Here is an 8,126-nt window from a genome sequence, read left to right as displayed (position 1 = left end):
AGAATATAATATATATATATATATATATATATATATATATATATATATAACTCAAAATTACTTTATAATAACTCAAAATTACTTTTCTTTGAATTCCGGTTAATTTAATTGATAATCAACTTTTCGAATTGTACCTACTTTTGGACAGGCTACAGAGTTATTAATTTTTCTGTTGTCTTGCATAAAAAATTATCAGCTTAAGAAAATAAAATTAAATAAAAAAATTTGCTTTAAGCAATTCGATGATTAAGTTAATCAGAAGTTAATTTAATCAAAGTTGCTTTGAGAATAGTAATATTACAATTATTTTATATTAACAAATTTTAGCGTTAAAATTATTTTGAAAGCCATCAATTAAACTCCGATTAACTTAATTGGTTAATTTTATCAAATCATTTTATTAATACAGAAGTATTAATCTTTTATTGTTTAATACATAGCAAAATTAGAGTCTATACGAATTGTATAGTTAAAAATTTTACTTTATGTAATTCTGCTTGTAATCGATTTGAAACTTAATCGAAGTTACTTCCCTAATGTTTTCAGACGGAAGCACTCGTTGTGAACATCTGTTTCCGGAGATGAAACTTAAAATATCTTTGGACATATAAATGGATGTTTCAATAAACAATGAGAAGAGAGTACAATGCACAAAACTTTATTCATCTTTTGTACATATTTTCTTAACAATTCACTCTTTCTTTCTTTCTCTCTTCTTCTCTTTCTTCAGTTTAATAAATATTCAATTGAGTAATTTTGTAAGATTAATATATCTTTTCAAAGAAACAGTAAATTCACAATTTTTTGTTTTATTTTTTGAGAAGCACATTTTAATTAACAATTTTATCTTTTATTATAATAAGTTTATTAATCCATTAATCCTTTGAGATACCTTTATATCTATCAAGTTTACTTCGAGAAATTCTCATTTATCGTCAATGAACTTTGCGTTCAGATTATGGATAAATTTCATGTAACATAATATTTTTCTATTGATAAACGTAGATTATTTTCTGATAGCATCGTTGTAATACAACCACTCGAATTTCAGCGTCTTTCAATGGCAATGTCAGAAAACGTCGAGAGCTAAACATCATGGTAATTGTATCGCATTTCGCTTCAGAACAGACCGGAACAAACCATGGAAATAAAGCGAAGCACGATGCCACTTCAGACAGATTTATTTTCGTTTGCGTGAGCAGAGGTATACGAGTTACACAAAGCGTACAATTTATCGGCTGCGAACGTTGGTAATTGTCCGCGGCGTAACACTCGACATTGTTATGCGCCAGATATTCGACGAATGTAACTTCTCGGAGTTATGGAATGTGAATATTACATAGATACACAGTCCGTTCCTTTTCTCCTGTTCTTTATTAAACCATAATATAAGAAACGCTACCACTAAGATAATTATTAAATATAGACCTTCCAATTAATACGTAGAAAAAATTGTTAGATGTCTCCACAATGAATTAGAGAATTATTATTTTTTAAATTTAATATATATTAAATTTAATATATAATACAGAGAAAAATTAAAGACAATGAATTAGATAATTAAAATTTTTAATTATATAATTGAAGATGCCACTTAAAGCTCGCAATGCTCATAAATATCATTTGTTCTTGTTTATATAATATTTGATGAACAAAAAGGATGAAATTGTTCTTACCATTAGAGCGTTGCGAGCATCAAGTATCTTAATTGATAATTTTCCATATAATATTAGTAATAAATTATTATTTATAATATTGTAAAAATTATTAATAACGTTGTAGTATAATTAATATTTCATTAACATAACACACATTACATAGAATCAAATTATTAAAATATCTTTAAGAATACTGCTGGTAACTGCAGTGATTCTAAACTATGAAACCTGTCAAGTTTTTGGTTTTATCTGCGCATAAAATATATAAAGAGTTAGCGCAATTTTATTATTTGCTCAATTGTTCATGATAAAACAAAAGAGAGAGAGAAAAAAGTTTTTCATCAAATTCTTTTCTCGTGATATGTTTTTGCTAAAAATAAACAGTCACCGATCGGCAGCGGTGTTTCTGCCAATCAAGATTACGTAGACCACTTATGTTAGACGAAATTTTTGGAAACGACACGCGGATGAGAGTTTTCCCGATTGCCAGGAAATCCGCCGAATACCTCGAGCATCGAAGAGGGAGAGAAACAGAGCATCTTGGGAGTCGAAAATAACTGCAGCGAAGGAAGGTGTCGAGGGGACCGTACATGATTTCGGCGGTTCCGGGTGAGGGAGGGGACCGACGACAGTTGTCTTCTGCTGCTCTCCGGTGCTTTCGCTTTTCCGAGGGTCCAGTGTGTTTCGCCACCCGAGGAGAACCCGCGTGCTCCACGTATAACAGCGCGAAGGTAGGTGCCGCGTTATCTTATATCATGCGTTGAAATCTCCGTCATCGATCGCGTTCCGCGGGAAACGAGGACATGGGAGATCAGGTGAGACAGGAAATCGAGGAAGTAATAAATGAAGGAGATAGAACGAAACGGAGGCGTAAGAAAGAAATCGAAAATGCAGGTGGTGCAGAGGAAAGTGAAACATTCGTAAGAAAATGTGAGAGAAACGTGAGTGGAAAAACAAAAAAAAAACAATTAAATGACGTAGAAATTCAAAAATGGGAAAAATTGAAGATCAAAAAGTAAATAGAAAATCTACAATTATAGTTTGGGAAAAAAATTCAGTGATAAATTATTGCATTCTTTTCCTTCGCATTAGAGATCGATCGATCATACTACCTTTCTTTCTATTATTGGCAACGTAATTGACAAAGTGAATGTCGCACTCAATTATCGCATCTTGGCATTTAACCGCTTAATTATCATGAGAAACTGGGCCAAGCCATCAATTACAATTAACGGGGACAAAAATGATCAGTTCTTCTAATAATGATCTGCAATGAGATTGATTTAATTGCTGATTCCTTTTTTTTTCTTCAGTCCTTCGGTAAACTGCACAATTTATGATTCTAATCAGCATAAAGTATTCAAATAAAATCAGGAAAATTTAATTTCTATTCTACTTTGTGCACGTAAATTATATATTCATATATAAATTATATTTTCATGTAATTAAATCGTAAGATAGAGCAGCACGTTATAAACAATAGTAAATGAAGTGTAAAACACAATAATTATTTATATCACGAAGAAATCATTTTATCACTACAGTCATTCTCGAATTAAACTACGCGTGAGTCAGCAGGGCGTATTGTTTGTAGAGTCCAGCCAAAAAACGTGTGACGTCCCGTCAATGCGTATCTCGTCAGTACTTGCAGATGAGGTAGTGATTGAAATTTACACGACAAAACGCTTTCTCAGCGCGCCGCACCGTCTATCACATCGCGCTTTAAACCGTCGCGGGTGAATCCGTCACAATACATCGCAAACGGCCAAAAGTTGTTTTCAACGCAACGTTGCACTGTATCGTTGAAACAATCGGCCAAAAATAGACGATACGTCGTGCGTCATACTGACGAATATAATTCCGCAATGCGCAAAAATTGTCATCGTCTCTTCCATGTAATACTATAAGCCCCATTGTAATATCAATATTACTACATCATATATCAATATACATCAATATCAATGTGCAATATCAATATAGGATATTAATTATTTTCAACATAGAATATTAATTAATTTCAATATCCTATGTTGATAACAATATTCTATATTCTATAATATTGATATTACATATTGATATTGATGTATATCGATATAATAATGTTAGTGTGCAGTCGATCTGCAAATCGAATCCCGAAAAGGGATCAATTCAGGTTTCAGATTTTTTCAAATTTTGTCACACGTATGAACGCATACATATAAATATGTTCTATCAATTCTGCCTTACACAATGGGCGCATTCAGCCGACTCAACGGTTGAGTGAGCGCTCACTGTTATTGGTGTATCCTTTTAGCTCATCCAATCAGAATTTTAGACCTAGAAGAACACACCAATAACAGCGAACGCTCATTCAACTGTTCAGTCCGCTGAATGCTCCCAATGCCTTTTTTCATTCAAATAATATTATATTAAAATTAGCAATGCAAGTGAACATTAATGCATATACATGTGTAATAATTATCGATGTACATGAGACAAATAGTGACAGAATGAGAGGGGAGCGAGGGGAGAGGGAGAGAGAGAGGGAGCGTAAGACGGAAAGATTGTGGGAGAATGAGAAGTAAAAGAAAGTGAGAGCAAGGAAAGAGAATGAGAAAAGGCGAGAAAAAGTGGAGGCAAAATTGACAAAAAGAGAGGAGATCGAATGAATGAGCTGCCATCGCATCACCCGCGCTGCACGCACGAGATCATAGGGGCAATTATGAGTTATTGATCCTTCAGTATTTTTTCCCAACATGCAACGCGGGAAATCCGAGCCCTGCCCAGCCTCCCTTAGAGCAGGAGAAGGAGAGAGAGCACGATAGAAAAAAAGAGAGTAAGGGTAGAAAGGAGGGAAGCAATTGATTTTTATTTTTTATTTTTATATATTATTAAATATTCAATAAGTACAACTTATTATTGTTATTATTTTCTCTCTTTTTAGAAGATTTAAATTCTATATTATTACATTTTCAAAAATTTACAAAAAGTAGTGAAATCCCTAAAAAAACCTTTTAAAAAAACAAATCAAAAGCAAATACAAAATAAATGCAATTAGTTCAGTATTTTATCACGCAAGAGACATAAGATAGACTGAAAGTGATTAAAATAGTTAACTGAATTATAATGAAAAAAAAAAACTCTATGTGCCCGGATAGCATTAATTGCACTTCTGTGAATATATTATCTCAACACTATATTTGCATTATGAAAATATAAAAATAATAGACATATGTATATAAATATTACATATATATATATATATATATGTATATAGTAACATAATTTGTGGGACATGAAAATATACTCACAAATAATAGACGTAATATAAATTTATGTGGAGCAATAATATATAATATAATATGATAATACTTAGATATAGAAATACATTATACGTAACAAATTTACAAGAATAATAAGCAGTCATTAACACTTCTTTTTATTAATTTATATTGCAAATAATTTCCGTACTATGAAAACATATTTATCTTAAAATATTACGTTTTAATGCGATCTGGGCACACCAAGTTTTTTTTTCACTATAATCCAGTTGATCATTTTAGTCACTTTCAATCTATCTTATGTGCTATAATATTGTATCATTTACTTTGTTGCAGCCAAGCCTTTCAATTGAATCTCTGAGAGATCATACGGCATTGTCGTATTTATTCAGCGACCAAATATCGGCGCTCATTGACTCCGTGCTAGAGCTCTTCCATGATAAACGATCAAGAATCTTAAGGAATCTGTATTATTATTATATCGCATATTAATATTATACAATTTTTTTCTTGATGAAATCTGGCACGATGTACGCGTAAAATAGTCGAAGTGGGTTTCGACCAGTTTCGACGCGGCCGAGCAAACGCCGTCGTCCAAATGCCGCAGCTTGGAATAGATGCGAGTTATGTAAAGGAAACCGGCCGGTCCCCGTGGATTCCGACAGACAACGAAAGCAGTTATCCCCGTGCATTTTCACGGATTTTCGAGAAAAAACTTCGCTTCAAGCATCCAATCAGCTTGTGCCGTTAAATTTAAATCTTTTGACAACCCCAACATTTAATGATTTAATCTTTAAGACACTGCAGATTCCATACTTAGAAAAAGATCTGGTTGAAAATGGATAAATTGAAAGGTTACATCAATCAGAATTTCAACTAGAATTTAGTAGATTTAACTAGAAAATTCTGATTAGCCCATTTTTAATCAGAATTCCAATTAACCCAATTAAATGTTTTTTATAACCGTTTCTCTCTCTCTCTCTCTCTCTCTCTCAATAGAATTTAATATTAATCTTAGTTTAATCAATTCTTCATTTTTCCTTAGTTCTAAAAATTAGAAAAATGGTTCAACCAGGTTTTGTATTTATTTTAAATACATTTCTTTACATCGATCAATTTGTGAACGACGCGACGACTTTAATATGCACCAATGCATACTGAGTGCGTCCAATCAAATTTCTTGTTATTGTTTATTATTTTCTAATTCTTAGAATTCGATATCGTTTAGAATTTAATATTAAAGTTTATCTCGAGGAGAGATAAGACCAATTCGGTATTTATTTCAAAGCTCACGTGGTAATTTACGTGATTCTTATTATTAGCAAGAAAACATTGCGAGGAATTCGTCAACAACCTCGGCATTGGACGACAGCGCCGGTTGATACATGCTATTGTTAGATCGACATCGATGTCGGCCGTTTTTTTATCGCGGCGTACGAGCTTTAATGTAATTCAATACGACCCACGAGGAATGGGCTCCAAAGACTAGCTAGTATAAGAGGGGGGAGAAGTAGAGATTTTGCGGATGATGTAGATATATTCGGAGGAATTTTGTAGGCAAAAATAACCGCGGTAGGCACCGGTGGCCGCTCAGCAGGGACGCGTCAGCGAGAATCCGAAGTTTTTGGGTGTTAAACTAGGTCTGTGTAATCGAATCGGTAAAGAAAGATATTTTATTTATTATTCAGTTTTTGAAGATTTATTTTTTAAGTTAAATAAATATGATATAATTGTTGTTAAAATAGTAAACAAGCGTTTTTAGAAGCTTTTCAAGATTAAATTTAATTGACAATAATATATGGATGAACATTTATTGCCAGTTTTCTTTGGAAATGTTAAACGTATATAAGAATAACAATATAACGTGCAATTGTTTTGAAAATTTATTGCCGCGGGTGATTTTGTGGCATAAAAGTGTCTTACAATTAAATTATATGAGATACTCAGTGAAAAGGAAGAAACATGAGAACAGCAACTTTCGTATTTATGACTAGGAGATATAAATACGTTCCAAGTTATGAATAAAATGTGAAACACGTATGAGATCACAAGAAAAATGCAATGAAAATAGATCGTTGCAATTCCGCGAGAAGAAGTATTTAATGAGACGTTGAGACGTACTCGATTTGTTTCTTCAAGAGAAAAAATAAGACGTTTACAGACAATATCAAACCCTTGTCCAGCTGCCCCCCCCCCACCATGCCAAAATAAAAAAACGCATAGCTCAGAAATTGGAGTAATTTATAAGCTTCCAAACTCAGCAAAAAAATTTTTGAGCTTGTCCCAATTAACAGGAATCTTAATTTAAAGGTGGAGGGGGGCTGAGTGGACATCCACTCAGCTCTCCCCTCCCCTTAAAATAAACAAAAGGAAATTGCTCCTAGGCTTAGAATTTAACTCTTTATGAGCTCTTAAATGCTCTTTCGATTTTCGAGATCCATCCTTTATCCCCAAAACAACCCCAAAACTAGTCTACACTCAAGAAGTAAGTCATTGAAAATAGGATTATACCTAAAACTTTATTAATGAATATAATTCTGGCATAAATCTGGTACAAAAATATACAATACTTAATTTTTGAGCTCCAACCCCTTAGCAGGAAAACCACCTAATGTCCTTTTCACGCAAGAAAGGACGATGTTCTAGAATGGGAAAATAAATCATTTATGACGGGAAATTATCTGCTGATTTAGGAACTCGAGAAATATGCACAAACCGATTTTTGAGCTGTGACCACATAGCAGAAAAATCACCTCCTGTTCTTTTCACGCTAGAAAGAACAAGAACTGTGTTACAAAATCAAAAAATAAATCGTTTTTTAGCGTGAATAGAACAGGAGTAGATGATTTTCCTGCTAAGGGGTGCAGTTCAAAAATCGGTTCGTACGTATTTCAGAAATTCCTATATCAGCAGATAATTTTCCATCATTATATCATTTATTTTCCTCTTCTGGGACATAGTTCTCTCTTGAGAGAAATGGATATGGGGTGGTTTTCCTGCTAAGGAATTGCAACTCAAAAATTAAGGATTATGTATTTTTATTTCAGATTTATGCCAGAATCATATTCATTAATGAAATATAAATGTAGTCGTATTTTCAATGACTTACCTGTTGAGTGTGGACTAGTTTTGAGATTGTTGTGGGGATGAGAGAGAGAGAGAGAGAGAGAGAGAGAGAGAGAGAGAGAGAGAATCGAAAGAGCTCCTA

The 8,126-nt window shown here is 33.0% G+C and overlaps 1 protein-coding gene across 3 annotated transcripts in view; it reads left to right on the top strand.

The window, feature by feature from the left end:
• The first annotated feature begins 2,224 nt into the window (after positions 1–2,224).
• The window catches only part of LOC108759059 (probable serine/threonine-protein kinase DDB_G0280111), a 26,315-nt gene continuing 20,413 nt past the window's right edge, over positions 2,225–8,126 (top strand). The window contains exon 1 of one of the 3 annotated variants that reach the window (XM_018504338.1): positions 2,225–2,389. The gene's annotated coding sequence lies outside the window, so the exon portion shown is untranslated. Of the gene's footprint in view, positions 2,589–8,126 lie in introns of all 3 variants that reach the window. The other 2 variants (XM_018504336.1, XM_018504337.1) reach the window with 2 other exon arrangements.

This window comes from Trachymyrmex cornetzi, unplaced genomic scaffold, assembly GCF_001594075.2.
Source record: "Trachymyrmex cornetzi isolate Tcor2-1 unplaced genomic scaffold, Tcor1.1 scaffold166, whole genome shotgun sequence".
Classification (NCBI taxonomy): Eukaryota; Metazoa; Arthropoda; class Insecta; order Hymenoptera; family Formicidae; genus Trachymyrmex; species Trachymyrmex cornetzi.
The sequence above is the reverse complement of the archived record's forward strand: the minus strand, read 5'-3'. Positions and strand labels throughout refer to the sequence as shown.